The sequence below is a fragment of the Triturus cristatus genome, chromosome 2_2 (assembly GCF_964204655.1).
Source record: "Triturus cristatus chromosome 2_2, aTriCri1.1, whole genome shotgun sequence".
NCBI lineage: Eukaryota > Metazoa > Chordata > Amphibia > Caudata > Salamandridae > Triturus > Triturus cristatus.
Window position 1 is genome coordinate 780,543,901 of NC_140582.1, and position 19,033 is coordinate 780,562,933.

A 19,033-nucleotide genomic window follows, 5' to 3' on the forward strand; every position below is an offset into this window, starting at 1 on the left:
TGGATCTGTATCAGATGTTGAGAAGGTTACTGATGAGATTCAGTTTTGTTACTTTGGTCCAGAACAAGAAAGTGCAGGGAATGACACAGTTATTGAGGAAAATGTGGAAGAGAATGTAGAACCCTCCGTAAATAAGAAATTTGAAGATCAAATAACAAAATTTGCTATCATCTCTAATGAAAGACCAAATATTACTTGTATTTGTTGCCGGAGAAGCCATTATAAAATCCAAACAAGGAATGTTGATCTCTACAAAAAAAGTGAAGAAGAAGATAATTATAAGTGGAAGGATTTTGCAACATATATATTTCTTGAAAATTGTTTTGATTTGGGTGAAGATCATCGTATTTGTAAATACTGTTACAACAAGTTAGAAGAAAATAAAATGCCAGCTAGAGCTGTACATAATAATTTAGAATTGGTTGAAGTTCCTGCAGAACTTTCTGATTTAAATAATTATGAGTCTATACTCATTCAATGTGTTCATCCGTTCCAGACCATAGTACGTATGGAGCCAAAAACAGGCAAATTACCTCCTTCAGATTTACAGAGAGGTTTAAAAGGAAGAGTTGTCTATTTGCTGTTGGATTTGAAAAAAAATATGGAAACTATTGATACAGATACTTTGGAAACTGAACCATTAATTATTCTGGTTAATGGTGTACCTACAAAGAGTAAGAAAATTTGGCAGGAGCTGGTAGATGTACGAAAAGTACAAAGAGCAAATTTGTATTTGAAAAAAAATAATAAATGGTATGAATCAATTTATATAGATGAAGATGAAGAAGATGTACTAGGAGACACAGAAACACCAACTGGGCAAATTGAAAAAGTTGACAAGCCAAAAGAAGAAGAAATTTACGAACATTTCAGCATACATCCTCTCCATTCAAAAGAAGTAATGGCAAACACCATTGATCTGTTTCAAATGAAAAAAGCACAAGGAACTCCCGTGAGTGTATGGGAGGAGAGCTTGGAAGCTCGTTGTTTTCCCCAGCTGTTTCCTACAGGAGAAGGTGGACGATACGATGAACGTCCAGTCCAGATTCCTGCTTCTGAGTATCGGACTACAAGATTATATGCAGAAGATCCCAGATTTCGTCAAAGTATTCCTTATTTGTTCCATCTGTTATTTGAAAGTGACTTGTCTGCACTATCTTATGCAGTAAACCACATTTTAAAAAGTGGAACACATCTACATAATGTGTCTGCTAAGGATTTTATGAACAAAGTGCAGCAGCGAGATGATCATTTGGAATCACAATTGATAAATCTGATGGCTTGTCAGCGTGGGACAAATGAATATTGGTACCGACCCCATGGAGAATTGAAATGTATGTTACGGAATTTAGGAACTCCAACATGGTTCCTAACCCTAAGCTGTGCCGAGTACGCTTGGGATGATTTACTGGATTTTCTACGAGAGGCAAATTCAAACATTAAAAACATCGAATACAAGACAGCAGGAGAACTGTGCTCATTGGATCCGGTTAATGTTTGCAGATATTTCAATCATAGATTTGAGGCTATGATGTCCTTCATCTGCAATAAAAAAAATCCACCTCTTGGAGAAGTTGTGGATTTCTTTTGGAGAAAAGAGTACCAGGCAAGAGGTGCTCCTCATATTCATATGCTGTTGTGGATCAAGGATGCCCCAAAATTTGGAACAGATGCTGATGAAGCAGTATTATCTTTCATTGAAGAATATGCAACATGTGCTGTACCTGAAAGCACAGAAGAGAAAAAGTTAAAAGAGCAAGTTTTACGTTTCCAAAGTCATCGGTGTGGAAAATACTGTCGACGGAAGTACAAGACCAAAGATAAATTCTATACAAAATGTCGATTTGGATTTCCTAGACCTGTTCTTTCAAAAGGAAGAGTCAACAGTTTTATGTCAGCTGTGCGACATACTATTACAAGAAAATCTCCCAAAAATACGTACAACCTAAGAAGAAAAGAAGAGTCAAAATATATAAATGACTACAACCCAGTCATTTTATCCATGTGGAATGCTAACATGGATATTCAGTATGTGGCAGACAATTCTATTGCTGTTGCTCGGTATGTCACATCTTACATCACTAAATCTGAGAAAACAGAATTGAAGGAAATGTGGGAAGAGATTTCTCACGAGAAGACTGTCAGTAAGAAGCTGTACAGTTTCAGTTTAAAGATGTTATCACATCGAGAAATTGGATCCTACGAATGTTCAGATAGGTTATCATCTGCAAGTCTGTACTCGAAATCAAGAAGAATAATTTGGGTCAGTTTAGGCCTTGCAGGAATGCGAAATCGGGTACTGAAATCTGTTGGAGAAATTGAATATTTGGCCGAGAACGACACAGAAAGTACAGATATTTTGAAAACAAACATGTTGGACACATATTACCCAAAAGAAGTCATCATCTTGAGAACATGTGTCTCTATGAAGTGCTGTAGAACTACATTTTTTCACGGAAAGCCACAGAAGACATCAACAATGGAAAATATAAAGTCATTGGTGAGGAAGGATGTTTGGTGAAGCAAACAAAAGGAAGTTTGATTAATCACAGGAAGCTGAGTTGTGACACTACTGACAAAAAGGAATTTTACTACTTGGCACTTTTACAGCTGTTTAAACCATGGCGTTCAGAGGACGAACTACTTGGAGAATTTCAAAGCTATGAGGATTCATTTAATGCATGTAAAGATACCATTGAATGCAGTATTTTCAGGAATTATGTCCAAATGTTAAACGAAGAAATTGAACAGGAAGCTACAATTGCAGCTGAAGTAGCTCGAGACAGTTCTCAAGACAGCCAAAGTTCTGGAACGCTCAGTCAAGATCCACTAGGACAGCCAATCTTAGAAAATGAAGCTGCAATAGCCATGACTGAAGTGGAAACGGCTATGAATCAAGCTCAGGAAGATTTAATAGACTTACCAGATTTGGAACAACAACTGAATGAAGAACAACAACAAATTTATGAAGAAGTCAGAAAAAAAATTGATCACGGATTACTACATGAAAATAAAGAGTGCACATGCACATCATTTGAACCAATTAGGTTGTATGTGAGTGGACAAGCTGGAACTGGGAAAAGTTTCTTAATTAAAGTCATCAGAAGCTACCTACAGCAAAAAACTGATTCAACTTTATCTTGTGTTGTTACTGCTCCAACTGGGTTAGCAGCATATAATATTAAAGGAATTACTTTCCATCGCTTGCTAATGTTACCAGTGGAGCATGAGAACAAAATAGAATATCACAAGCTAACTGGTGAAGCATGTTTTGAAGTTTCAAGAGTGTTGAAGAAGATGCAAGTTCTCATTATTGATGAGGTAAGCATGGTATCAAACGTAATGCTTGCCTTTGTGCATTTAAGAATGCAGCAAATTCTAAAGAGAGACTATGACGTGTTATTTGGTGGAAAACATGTTATAGTTTTTGGGGATCTACTGCAGCTCACTCCAGTTAAAGGACAACCAGTGTTTAATACTGTGACACATGAGGACACGAAGAAGTCATTAGGAAGCATTGGTAATGCGAATATTTGGTCATTCTTTGAGTACAAAGAACTCACTATCAATATGAGGCAAGCAAATGATGAAGAATATGGAATTATTCTGAAAGATATCAGAATTGGACTACTCACAGAAGTTGGTAGAAAAGCATTACAGAGTCGGTTGCTACATAATTTATTTCCAAGTGATGAAATAGTTGCAGAGAAAATATACAAGAACATTGCAGAAAAAAATACTGTAATCTGCTTAATGCCAACACTACGTGAATGCTCAATATTCAATGAGGAACTTTTGAAATTGGAAAAGGAAGAGATTAAGAAAATGGAAGCAGTGGACAAAATCCAACATGAAAGAATTACTATTACATTAACAGGCGAACTGAAAAATAAATTGGATTCTCTAGAGAAGAACATTTCGAAAACAGCTGGATTAGAAAAAAATGTATATCTTTGCATGAACTGTCGAGTATTTTTAAGGAGAAATTTGGATGTTGAAAAAGGTTTAGTAAATGGAGCTATGGGTAAAGTTTTGGGTTTTGTTAACTACCAGAAAAAAAAAGGAATTGAGTTTTTAAAAATAAAATTTGATCAGATTGAAGAGGTAAAAGACATTAGTCGTTTTTCAGTCAGTTTTTTACTTGTGAAAGACATATGTACGTAGGAAGCAGTTTCCATTTTCTCTAGCATATGCTGTAACTATTCACAAGTGTCAAGGATTAACTGTTGATAGTGCATTTGTAAACATTGGATCTACTGTGTTCAAAGAAGGTATGGCATATGTTGCTTTGTCACGAGTGAAAACATTATCTGGTTTATTCATAATAGACTTTGATGACTCAAAAGTTGGTGCTGATGCAAATTGTGTTAAGGAGTATAATAGATTAAGAAGAACCTATGCTCCTCATTTAGGTCAGTATCCTGTGTTGGAGAAACGTGTTGTTTGTCGGAAAAGGAGAATTGAGAATATCTGTAATGAGGATGTACAGAAGAGAAAACAAAAAGAGAGTCATGTGATTGCAAGCAAAAAGAAAAAGGACAATGTTGAAGAGGTTGTTGGTTGCCATTTTGAAAATAGCTCTGGTGTCAACTGCTACGCAAATGTAGTGCTGAATGTTGTATTTTATCTTGAAAGTTTGCAAGAGCAGATAATAGAAAATCATGAAAAAAGATTCTGTTCTGTGCTAAGTCTTCTTTATGAGAAGCTGAGTGTTGATAAAGCTAAAATAGAAAGTGCGACTGAAATTAGAAATCTATTAGATGTATGTTCAGGACAAACACAGTTTTCTCAAAATGTCCAGCAAGATGCACAGGAATTCTTGATGTACATCCTTTTGGTACTTGAAGATGAAGGGATAGAAATTGAAAATTTGTTTGGTCTCTGTTATAAATGGGAACATAGTTGTGAAAACTGTTTCTACACATGCAGCTCTAATGTTGATTCAGAAAGGTTTATCTATTTAACATTGCCAGAGAGTAAATCAGTGACTTTTAGTAAATTAGTTAAAGATGCCAATCACAACATGGAATGTTCTAAATGTAAATCAGACATGTTTTCAACGTTATTTTTAAAGAAATATGGACAGTATTTAATTTTAATGATGCAACGTTGTAGAGCTGATGGAACAAAATTGGACACTTTAATAAAGAAATTTACAGGACAGCAATTATCAATTTCTGGAAAAACTTTTGTCACAGTTGCAATAATTTTCCATGATGGGCCTATTGTAACTTCTGGTCATTACACAGTTTTTCTTAAATGTGAAAAAGGCTGGACACTGTGTAATGATTCTCAATTGGTTTTCAAGCAACGTTTGCCTTTTGATTTAGCAAATTCCTATTTAATTTTTCTGAAACCAAAATTTTAGACAGAAATTGCAACATCTGTACAAAACATTATTACAATTTAATTGGATTACCATTGGAAATGTCATCAAAAAATATTTTAAAAATTACCATTTGGCCTAAAGGAAAGGTAATAATTTGCATTGTGGACTTCTTTGACACAAATTATTTTGGTGATTATGCTTATGCAACACAATTTTCAGACGATATTTACTGGAATTAGTTATTGTTCTTAGGTGAGATTTTTATTGCAAATGTTACATTTCTATTACGGTATATTTTAGTGAGAAGAGATTCTGGGCTTTTTTTAAACAATCTTTCAGATTGTTTTTTTTTTTGCCCGCTGTTAAGTGATGAATGCAATTGCTTTTACGATTTACAGTGAAATGCAATATATTCTGAAAACAGCAAAAAAAGGGCAAAAAAATGTTTGTTGAAATATGAAAATATGTGCACTGTATTCTAAAATGTATTGTTAGATATTAATACCTTTTTCTTTTTTTACAGATTGAGAAAGGAAAAATATGAAAAATAAACTTCTTTATATAAAGTTAAATAAATCACTTATTTTTAATTAACTTATTTTCATTGTCAGGTAAGTGTGAAATTTCTGGAATTATCACACATTTACTTTAATGCTCACTTTTTTTCACTACTCTTCTCTATGCTTTTCTCATTTCTGTAGTAGTCCCTCAAGGACCTTGTAGGGTGATTAAAAAAAATTTGTTTTAAAAAAAAAAAAAAAATGCGCGTACCGTAAAAAAAAGTCATTTAAACATTTTTTAAAAAGTTAAGAGGTAAGGTTGGCTCTTAAAAGAACCGTTGTGTTCATAAAGGGAAAGAGGAAAGAAAGAATGGGAATACTAACAAGGACCACAGATGTGCTGGTCTATCCTATTGTTTATGAGGGAAACACTGGTCTCCGCATGAACAATAAGGCCATGACATCTTGTGCACCTCATTGTAACCCTCCCAAAACGAGGGTTTATATCCAGAGGAGCAGAAAAGGGTGATGCTCCCACCGCAGAAGAAGGGCTCAGCTGAGCTGCCGAAGATGTACTCGGCTGAGCTTCTGCAGGTGTGCTCGGGTGACTTACTGGAGATGTTTCTCCAGTATGTCGAGCATAAGTCCTGGGATGTTTATCCTTAATGTGTCTAACCATAGAGTGATTTCCAAAGGTATACTTCTTCCTTGGATTCCCTCTAGATAAGACACGCTCACAAAGTGAGCAGGTGACTAAAGGAGCATTTACCTTTTTCTGCCCCTCTGGATAGGTAAAATATTCCCATACAAAAGAAGTCTTTTGTTTCCTCCTTCTCTCTCTGATGATGCTGCTACCAGGCTCACTCTCAGAAGAGGACTGCTGTTCTGCCATCGTATTACAAAGACAACTCAGCTCCTTCTCCTAAGGGGTCACAAGCAGTAATGAGGGGAATGGGTGTGGTGTAGGAAGGTTCTAGAACTGAAAGTAGTTTAAACCAATCAAAAGTGTTGTTTCTTGATCACATGACCAACCGTGCGCGTACGTTACGCTTACGGAGCGCTTACGGAGCGCTTACGGTAAAAGTACGCATTCGCGTACGAAAGACACGCGCACGCGCGCATGCGCATAACAGGCACGCTCGAACACTTCCGCGTAATGTGCGCGCGCGCGTACGCGTGTAAAGTATGCGCTTACGCGTCGCGCAGGAACTACGGACGTCTACGCAAATTGCGTAACCATACGCAAACAGAGTAGAAATATTACGTACATAAAGCGAAACGTGCGCTTACGGTAAGCTTACCGTACGCGCACGGTAAAAAAAAAAAAATATTTTTTAAAAAATTTGTTAAAAAGATTCACTATGTTATACTACTATATCTTACCTGTTTTTAAAAAAAAAAGGTGAAAATTTATATATTGCAGAATGCATTAAATTTTACCATAGTGTTTAAAGGGGAAAAAAAGTAAAAAAAAAAGATGTAAAAAACCTTGCAAATATAAAAAAAAAAGAAATGTTTCACACACGTTAAATATAAGAATTAGCATTTAAAAAACCATACAAATTCACTGAAAAAACCATGGGTTTCACACACGTTATAGTTAGGAATTAGCATTTAAAAAACCTTGCAAATTCAGTGAAAAAACCATAGGTTTCACAGACGTTATAGTTAGCTGGACATTTCACTCGTAAAAAACCAATGAAATTCCCCCGTTATAGTTAGTTAAGCTAACTATAACTCGAGCACCCGCAATCCACTGCTGATGACGTCACATATAACATCACTCATGACATGGTCACTGACATCACTCATGACATCACTGATGACATATCAAATGACATCACTGATGACATCACTGATGACATCATCCTTGTGATAGAGTGGCAGTCCTCCTCTCACCCTAATATAACAATTGATACACACATTCAAAAATAGAGACTAAAAATCAACAAAATATTGGAAATACCAATACCAGTTACAACAATCTCTTCTGTAATTCTAAGATCCACATACACATCCACTCATTCACCAACAGTCCTATACAGTCACTCATACATGTAATCACTCATATGTACTCATACACCTATACATCCTGTTACACAATGCCACTCATCCATAGAGTTACTCACACACATAGTCACTCATGCTAATAAAGAATCAAACATACATTTACTTGCATATACAGTTATACACACACCACCACACTTACTTCTACGGAAACTTACACATACTTAGTCTTTTAAACAATCACTTATAGAAACACATACTTATTCATACAGGAACAATTTCAATCTCTCACTCTCACATATACTCACTTATATACACCAATAGTCACATATACTAGTTTAAAACATATGTAGTTACTCATAAAGACACTATTGAGAAAGTCATTCACTCACTAACACACCCATACACACACTCATCCACCCATACAGTCCTGCACAAATGCTGTCTTCAACACATACAGTGAGTCAATCATTCATGCACCTATGCACTACGTAATACCCCCCACCGAACCATGCAGACACTCAGACTGATACTCAAAAAAACAACTAATAACCTATATAGACACCCATGTACCTACTCACCAACCCATGCAGCCACTTATACACAAAGTGAGAGACTGATACAGATATTTACATATTTAAACATTACTCACTAAGCCATGTATTCACTATGATACACTTTATCAATCAGTTACACAATAAATTTTTCCAAAAAAAATCATCCATTTAGACACTTATATACCCATTTATTCTTCCATCGACCTTGAGATATACATATATAAAACCTATTTAATTTTCAGAAAAACACACATTCACTGGATGATGTCATCAGTGATGTCATCAGTGATGTCATTTGAGATGTCATCAGTGATGTCATGAGTGATGTCAGTGACCATGTCATGAGTGATGTTATATGTGACGTCATCAGCAGTGGATTGCGGGTGCGCGAGTTATAGTTAGCTTAACTAACTATAACGGGGGAATTTCATTGGTTTTTTACGAGTGAAATGTCCAGCTAACTATAACGTCTGTGAAACCTATGGTTTTTTCACTGAATTTGCAAGGTTTTTTAAATGCTAATTCCTAACTATAACGTGTGTGAAACCCATGGTTTTTTCAGTGAATATAGATATATATATATATATATATATCCACACACAAAGAGTCATCTCTCTTGACGTACAAAGACAACAAGCCTTGGCCCATAAATTGCTTCAAGCGTGAAAGTTTATTTCATGGAAAGTCACCCAACGCGTTTCGAAGCGTCCGCTTCTTGTTCACGAGTAGTGGGCAATGAAAAACAATAAAGTTTTATACAAAACATGTGACATTCAAAGTAATAGAAAGTGAAACCAGATAATTCACGTCATTATCTCATAGTTCATATAAGGCGCGTAGCATTAATCCCCTGTAAATAAACACATATTAGCGTGCTAACACTAAGGTGTCGATTCCGATCCGGTAAAAAAAAATACCGTACTACTCGCATCCGTATTTTTTTACATACGAGTTGCACAAGTACCGTACAAACAGGCAAGTACGAATGGGACGTGAAAAATAACTACGAATAGTGTTGGGAAAAGTCTACGAGCGTGCGTCGGAAAGTGACCACGTCCGAATATCGTCTGGAAAAGTGTACGAAAGTGATATGGACAGTTCCACTTACAAATCACAAGTCCGAGCGCGCAAGTACGATCCCGACCGCCCGTCCGAAAACCCAATCGCACGGAAAAAGGCCCGTACGGAGCCAACGCTGAAGCACACAAGTACACGGGTAAATTCATGCCCATGTACGAGCCGCACAGCCCCCCCATACGTCTGCACCGTACACCACCCTGTCCGCACTGTACCCCCAGCCCCCCACCGCATTAACTTGCCGTACACCAACACCGAACCCCAGCACCCTCACACACCATCGCGAATGTACGGCGCCTACCTACGCGAAAATCACACATACAGAACCAGGACAGTGGAAAACAGCACAAGGAGGTCCAAAGCGACTCGCACAAACACACAAAACACGTTCACACTAAGAAACACAACTCAATGACTGACCTGCCACATCCAAACTGGCCAACAGAGGCCCCAAACACAACCACCTCTTATAACACACCCACCAAAATTCAAACACAGCCACACCCAACAATGGACCAATAAAAAGGCCCACACACACAAACCATGAGCCCTTGCAACAGACCTACTGCGGACAGAGCTCACACACAAACCACCTCACAGAACTCATACCTTTGCTACCCCGCCACTCACACACCTTCACACAACCTCCCCCACAAACATCCCCCTCTTCACAGTCACACACACACACATTCACACCCACACACCCACAACCGCCCACACCCCACACCATGCCCACAGACAAGAATCCAAAGTTCACTACGGCAGAGCTGGAGCTCCTCGTCGAAGAAGTCATCAGAGTCGAGCCACAGCTGTTTAGAACAATGGTCAGACAGACCAGCATATCTGAAAAATGTGGCAGAGGATCGTCGACAAGGTGAATGCTGTTGCGCCCGTTCGAAGGACCAGGCATGAATGCCAAGCCAGGTGGTACGATCTGCGCAGGGCGGTCAAGAGGAAGATGAATGAAGAACATGCCCAGGCCAACATCACTGGAGGTGGGCCGCCCCGCAGACGCGTACAGTACCATCCCTGGGAGGAGAAGGTGATGGCATGCTACCGCCGGTGGGAGTACACGGAGTGGACAGAGTCGCAGAGCCTGGTGAGTACACAAACAACTCATGTAACTTGGGGGAATGGCATACACACCCCAACCACCAGAGGCGCAACTACAGCAAAATTTCGAGGGAGGCTAAGAAAAATTGCTGTGGGGGGATGAATCTTGTAAGCCATAGGCAGAGTGGAGCTGCAGGGGCTGTCAAAGGGGTGAAACAACTGCGAGGCCTCATTAACACGCAAATTACCTCTGAAAGACCTGTGAAGTGTTCGGGTGCGGCTGTGAGTGTACCGGGAAGCTGTCTCATCCTGAGCTGCCACACACGACGGTGGTGGGGCTGAAGCCCTGTGAGTCCAATGGGTGTTGCGCGCCTGCCAACCACAACAAATGCACGCACCCACCCCCAAGCACTCACCGCACACAACCACACTCAATAACCATGGCCATGCCATGAGCGTCACCATTCACCCTTCACAAATCAAGGCAAGGCCATGTCCAAGGCCACAACAACCACAAACACAAGACAGGATGTCCGGGAGGCTGGGAGGGTGGGCCCCACACAACACATCGTGAAAATGAGACGCAGACACCAATGTCCCAGCCCATATGGCATAGGGACATACCCATGCACAATGCACAGGGACTGGCAAACTACTAACAAGGTCGCTGACACTGGGCCCTGCTGTATGCAGCACAAGGCCCTCCTGGGACCACTGTACACTCAAACACCAAATCCACAAGCACAGGCATCCAGCACAGGAACCCACACACACTGTCATGCCAGCACACACCATGAGGGGACACACACATCACCTGGGAGACCCAATGACGACTCACACAACACACCACAGCACGCCAGATCACCCCCCCCCCACAAGCACACCCCCCCGGGGCAGGCAACAGATAAACCCACTCCCACAATGGACATGTGACACAACCAGACCAATCCGGAGCCAAGTAAGCATCAGAGCCAGGCGGGCAACTACAGCCAACTTCCGGAGGGGGCAGTAAAAGATTGGGGGGGGCAAATCAACCAGCCCTAGGCAGAGTGGCTGTAAGAATGGGTGAAAACACAACAAAAGCCGAATGTGCGAGTAAATGGTCTACCATACACCTGTGAAGTTCTCGGGTCCGGATGCAATTAGACGGACGCCAGCCCGCGAGGCTGTCTCAGCCGGGCTGACACACATGACGGGGGGGGGGGCACAAGCCCGGTTAGCCCAATGGGTGTTGCGCGCCTGATCAGAGCCAACTATCTACAGGCCACACACTCAGGAGAACATCCCAATCTGTCCCCCGCAACATACCCATCCCCATCCCCAAGTGGACACTGAGAGGAATGCCAGGGACATCCAAATACCTGGGGGAACTGTGTCAACTTGAATATGTATGAAACATGGATGTGGCATGAAACAGCATTAACATTGTCCCTCTCTCACACACAGGGCGACGTCGACGATCTCCCCCCAACACTGGGGAGGAAGATTCACAGTCCCAGGCACCGCGTGATGACGATCCCACCGGCAGCGACGACTCTCACCACTCCGTGGATGACCCCGACCAACCTGGACCCTCTGGTGTACAAGCTCCTGCAGCACCTGCGTCAGGTACATCTGTGCCAACCACCACCCCCATTCCCGCCACATCCCAGGACACACCCAGGATCCCTGCTCGCACTGAACAACACAGCCAGTCTGACCGGGAGGGACAACGTTCTGCGGGCACCCAGGAGGAGGCAGACAACCCTGCCGATACCATCCCTCAGGGGTCCCGTAGACCCGATGTGCCCACAACGGCAGGCCAGGCACGTGTGGGCAGGGGTGGTGGGAGTGGAGGCAGGCGGAGGCGTGAACCTGACCAGCCAGCTCAGGACCCCGGTATGGCCCACCTACGCAACATCCTGGACTCATACCGGCGTGACACCAGAGGCATCGACCAGGTCGTGGTCATACTTTCCGGGATGCAGGGGACCCTCGATGAGATCAAGAACCTGCAGGTCGAGCATCATGCCAGTCACCAACAACAACAAGGACGGATGGAGGCAAGACTGGCTGAGCTCCTGGCGGTGCACAGGGACATGAGCCAATCACTCCGTCAGATCACCCAAAGTCTGGCAAACCCTCCCTGTGCCACCAGGCGTAGACCAGCACCAGACACAGGGAGGGAGGAGGAGGAGGATTCATCTGACGGAGCGTCCCTAGCATCGTCAAGGCCTGCATCTGAGGGTCCCCGGAGGAAAGTGGGTCGTCCACGTAAGAGACCGTGAGAGTCAGCGGACCATCCCCATCTCCCAGGTCACCTGGCCTGGCACCTGGCACCTGGCCATCGGGCGCAACAGCAGCACCTCACCCAATGACATTCTCTGCCACATGGACTTGCTGGTCCCAGTCTGACCAATGATGACCAACACTGTGGTCTGGACTCTGATGACTTCCAATGCCAAGGATGCCATCTCCCCCAGTGAACTTTGGATTCTATTCCCCCGGTAGTGCACCTTAGCACATCTACCAAAAGACGCACCCCACCAAAAATAAAGTCACATTGTTCTGCACATGAGATGTTGCTGTCATTTTGCATTATTCTACGACATATGTGTGTGGAAATGTCTAACTATGCGTGAGTGTTGAACCAACTCCAGCCATCCATCCCCTGGGAACAGAGTCTGGTACAGGACACACATGGGTCACAAGTATCAGTCAATGTAGGCATGGAGCACAACACTCACCTGTGATGGCCTCTGGCTGCTGAGGGGGGGCTTGCTAAACTGTGACAGACCTATTTGGGAGATCATCATCAAGGCGTAGAGGCGTCATCAGCCATGGCATGTTGGGATAGCCAGCGTCCCCTACATGGAAACATCATGGACAGAAGTGGGTCAGGAGAAGCAGTAAGACATGAAGAAACGGCTAAATACAGGACTAACAGATCATACCCACCAACAAGACATGCACGTTCGTTGCGCAGCTGCAGCATCATTTCGGGCACCCTGCTACGCCTCATGATGTAGGCATCGTGTGCTGATCCTGGAAAACGTGAACAGACATGGGATATCATCATGTTGGCAAGACATACCACAAGGGCATTGATGGAGTGGTAATGCTTGCGGTTACGGAAGGCTACCTCCTGTGCGTGTGGTGGCACCAAAGCCACATGTGTCCCATCAATGGCCCCAATGACATGGGGCATCCCTCTCAGGGCATAGAACTCACCCTTGACACCTGTCAACTGCTCACGAGTTGGAAAGGCAATGAATTCATCAAGGTGTACCAACATGGCCTCTAACACATCATGCAGGACACGGCTGAACATGGTCTGGGACATGCCACCTACATCAGCTATAGTCAATTGAAACGTACCGGTGGCAAAGAAATGTAGGCCTGCCATCACCTTCATCTTGGGTGTCAGTGCAGAAGGATACCTGTGTAGCGGTTGGAGGTGTGGCTCGAGCCTTGTGGTCAAGTCGTCAATCAACGTTTGGGTGAAGCGGTAGCGGCGTATACAGTCACGTTCCCTCATGGCAGCCAAGTCTGACATTGGTCGGGGGAGAGGCGGTGCCCTGCAGAAATTTGGAAGGAATAACGAAGATTGAGTACAGCAATACACCACTGTCAATGAACTGAGCACATGTTCAACAGCTAATACACATATGCTACATACAGAGTCTGTACTGTGCAATGCTTCCAGGACACGAATGCCAGCCAGGTAACACCCCTAACAACAGTCAGCTACACACGTGGGTGCGCAAGGTCAACATGACATGACATGGAATTAGCTGTGGGCCAGTGTAAGTGAAGAGGCTGACACATAACAGGAGTGACAGACATCCACATATGTGCATTAGAAGGATGTATTATCACACAGACTGGTTGCGGGACACTAGAGGCACAGGTCGCATGTCCTTGAAACAGGACAGTCCACACACCTTGGCAGGAAGCGGGACATGTCAGGTATGATGACACATACATTGAGACTACGCAGAATAGTCCTTGTCTCGCAAGTGCATGTGCGATGCACACATACACCCGTTACGTCTGATTCCACATGTGGCCTGGTGTGCGTAATAGTGTGCCATGCCCATCGACACGCACACACATGTTGGATGCAGCAAATGCAGATGCATGTCACGGAACTCATACAGCTAGCTCATGGGATCACATGACACTCACATGACATAGTCACAACGTGCAACGCGGGAAGTAACATTTGAGGTGTCATTAACCGTGTCCCTGGCATCGGTGGACAGTTGCGGGTGTAGGTGACCGTGCCATGCCAGTGATGCAGTGCTCGACTGTCCCCAGTGAGTAGCTCCTCTGTATCGATTTAGGACAAGTAAATTTCTGTTGTGTCATGCTCCCCATTGTTTCCCAGTGGCATGGTGGGTAAACCAACTGTGTGGTGCAGGGCCTACTTATGTTTGTAGTTTTGTAGATGTCACCCATGTTGGCGTTAATGCTATGCGCTGTGTCCTATGTAGATTGGACTCATGTGTCATGTGTATACAGGTGTCTGGTCATTTCCTGTCTCTTCACCTTGGCCACAGCATCGTCGGGGGAAACAGAGGGAGACACTGGCATGGACGTGGGGGAGGTAGCCAGCACCGGGGCCACCAGTGCTGGGGAGTCTGGCGCAGCATGTGGCACGGAGGCCGAGGGGAGTCAGGCGGAAGACCCGTCCAGTCCCAACACCGACTATGACGCTGACCGGTCCGAGGCTGAGCCCCCAGAGGGGGCAGAGGCTGCCCCCAGTGCTGAAGGCAGCACTCCATCCCTCGGCGCACCCTCCATTCTCATCACTGCCCCCCCAGTTGCTCGGGTCCCTTGTGTCTGTGCTAGGCGACAACAGGTGCGTGAGAGACGGCAAGGAGGTGTATTCAAGGGGTGAAGGGTGCACTTCCACTCCGGATCATTCTGTGGTGTGTAGGCACATTCAAGTGCATGGTGCTTGTTACATGCACGCTCATGACGTGGCTTGTATACTGAAGTGGATTAGTGTGCCAGTCATGACCCCATCTTGTGCGCTGCTTGCTAACGGCAATTATGTGCTATTCAATGCAGAAGCTTGCTGTGGGATGCTTCCGGCAATTCCTGAGATCGTGACTGTATCACTACGAGTGGTTTTCTGTCATTTCGGCTTTTCCCACCCCCGCATGTCCGGCTGGATGTATCCATCTGGCCTCCCATTGCAACCTTGAAAGCGGAGTTCAACAAGATGAGCAGTATAAGGGCTCCATTGTCTCAAACACAAGTCCTGTTGACTTCTTCCCGAGAAACATTTGGCCTTCACGAAGATCACACACCCACAGAGGTGCAAGAGGCTTTTTAACACTGATCTCCCACTACATATTTGGAACTCGGATTCAGACTATCTTTCATGCCTCGTCAACAGGTGGCCTGGCTGTTTTTTTTTACATTGTGGTCTCCGGCCTCGTGACCTCCTTTCAAACTCTGTTTGGTGTGCTCCCCGCATTTCATCATTCGCTTTTGTCTACCGTCTTCGGAGGTGTCCCTTTGCTTCTCGCCCTCGTAGCTGGGCTGCCATAATAGATCAGCGTACTACGCTGTGGTTTCACCTCTTGCGTTACAAGACAGCATGCACCGGCTGCTCCATCTTCGGAACATGATGCTTGAATTATACGGCACTCGGCCGCTAGCGACCTTAAGCAGTGCCTATGGATTGTCCTTCCGGTTTCCCTTCTTTCCCTGCGTGCAACCTGTCTTTCATTGCCTAGACTGTCCATTCGAATGGGCTCTGGATGTGTGCCTGTGTAACTCAGTGCCTCCTGACCCGGATTTGGATGGACTGATGTGCCCCTTAGTGGCTCATGAGTTGGACTGTTCTGGCGTCAGTGTCATGGCCTGTGCTGCTGCACATGGAGTCCTGGGGAATTGGGACATCCGAACAGCAGCAAATGAGTTCTTAACCAGGAGTTATCTTGATGTCCCCACCTGTTGTCCACAAGTTGTGCTGGATGGCCCGATTGTTGAGGAACACGTGTGTTCTTTCCCCCTGCTTAACTGGATGGCAGACAATTTTTCGGAACGTGCAGATGATTTCCTCTTGGAAGCTGTTGCAACTTATAGTGCCTATGCCTTGATGGATGAACTTTAGCCCTGCTCATTTCATGGTGCATCCGTCGATGTGATATTTTCCTCCCCTTTCACATGGTTGATTTCCCTGCAACATCGTTCAAGTTTGACATTTCTTTTCTGACTTTTTCGCTTCCCTTCTATAGACTTCCAGTTCATGCCCTTGGTTCCGTTCTATCAAACTTGGAAGCTGTTGCAACTTATAGTGCCTATGCCTTGATGGATGAACTTTAGCCCTGCTCATTTCATGGTGCATCCGTCGATGTGATATTTTCCTCCCCTTTTACATGGTTGATTTCCCTGCAACATCGTTCAAGTTTGACATTTCTTTTCTGACTTTTTCGCTTCCCTTCTATAGACTTCCAGTTCATGCCCTTGGTTCCGTTCTATCAAACTTGAACTCTGCGTTCTCGAATTAGCGCCCCTAATGGATGGAGGACTTTTGCAGGAGATGGGACTAGATGATCCTGTGATGTGATACCACTGAGCTGATCTGTGCGGTGGGGTGTCCCCCCTTCTAGCTTAGGGACCTGCTATTAGTCGAATGATACTACTATTAGTTTACTGCCAACAGGAAGATTGCTGTTTCCACTGTCAGTTTCTTAAGATTGCTCCTTTCAATGTCTATGATATTGCAACAATGCTGATGTTTCTGGCCTTGATCATTTGTCTGCTTATGTTGGCCACAGTCCTGCATCTTAGGACGCGAGGTTCATTGAATGTACTCATTAAACTTTACCTTGTCTGTGTCTATTCTGTTGTGGACTGATCTGTGAATCATGACGCACAGCTATGTCTGATTCACACCATTCATGAGGATGTTGTAAGTCGCTTGTTCTGGCTTATCTATACATTGGGACTGCCGGGCCCAACCTCGGATATCGAATGGGACACTTAGCTAGTCGGATGTGTGGTTCTGGGTTCTGAGGGGAGTTTGTGGTACGCCAAACATGTCTCCTTCGTGCCAGGCACCGCACCCCCTGTGGTGGGGTTGTCCGTCCCTGCAGCCACGACACCTACCCGTGCCCCTCCTGTCCCTGCGGTGCCTGGTTCTTCCCCCCACATGATGCCCCCACTTCTGTGGATAATATGGTACAGTGTACTGTGCAGGCGAGCCTGGGGAGACGCGTCCCTACGTGTCCCCCCCGGTGCTTCGCATCTGGTGTGGCCTATGGGCTTGTGGAATGGTGTACTGTGGCTACTTTCCTTCGAAATGCTGAATGTGGTTGTTATTTTCTCGTTTGCACACTATTTCTATTCTGCTGGTGCTGCTGGTGCTGCTGCTCCCTGGGTTGGGGTGGTGATGATGTGTTGGGTGTCTGGTAAATGTTGTTGTGTCCTGCTCATGGGGTGGACCCTGGTATCTGCATGCCGTCACATGGTGTCTGCATATATTTGTGGGTCATGTTGGCTCTTACTGCATGGTGACATTGTCTCAAGGTGTGTTCCTTCCTCTGTGGCACCTGTCATCTTCCCTGCATGGTGTTTCCCAATTGTTGTGCTGAGCTGTGTCAACATTGCCACGGTGTGTGACACATCCCTTCGATTTTGGCCATGCATGCTCTGCAATGTCTCCACCTGCATCGTTTGTGGCATCGTTGCTGGTCACTGTACTTGTGTATGGCGTATATTGACATGACTTCATGTGGACATTTTCCGTTTTCCGCACTTTGCATGTGTGTACTCCCTGCCTCACACACATGTGTTGCGTGTTCTGCAGAGTATTTGGGCACCTGCCTGACAATTGTGGGCATTGTATCTGTGTGTACTCCACCCTTTCACTTCCATGGGGGGCAACTGCTTGTTGGCTGCCCCGGCACCTGTGCATTCCTCTCATTCGTGGACTGTGCGTGACAGTGTGTGTTCCCTTTGGCTCGCATTGTTTAGTGGTGTTTGACATGAGGGTGCAGTCTTGTGGCAAAATCTCAGTGTGTGTATTGTGCTGCCTCCGCCAGGGGTGGGTATGCATGTGTAATTTGTCCTCACACCCACACGTGGTGTGTCATGCAGTGGGGGTAGGCCGACCATCCTCCTGGGAGTGGGACACTGCTGTCAGTGATGTGTTGTTATGGCACTATCGTCATTGTCCTGAGTTAGGGATACGTACATTCACCCATGGAGCTGTGGTCATCTGATAATGATGTTGGCCCCCCCATGTCTCTGTCCACTGCTGGGGGTCCTCGGCACCCACCCCTCATATGTCTGGGCACTGCTGGGAGTGATAGGCACACACCCCTATGTATCTGTCCACTGTCGTGGTATGTGCCGTAACCACGCGCTGGTGGCCTGGGTGGGGCCCGTGCCCCTAGGGCGCCCCAACTTTGGGGGTGCGGCCCGTACACATGCCTTTGGGACGTGGGTACGGCCGTACCGGCGTAGTTCGTGTGACGTAGGGGTGGGCGTGGTATGTGCCGTAACCACGC

At 44.5% G+C, this 19,033-nt stretch overlaps 1 protein-coding gene across 4 annotated transcripts in view; it reads right to left on the reverse strand.

Moving 5' to 3' along the window:
- Positions 1-19,033, reverse strand: part of LOC146862759 (dynein axonemal heavy chain 12-like) — a 212,338-nt gene that overhangs the window by 107,978 nt on the left and 85,327 nt on the right. The window lies entirely within an intron of this gene.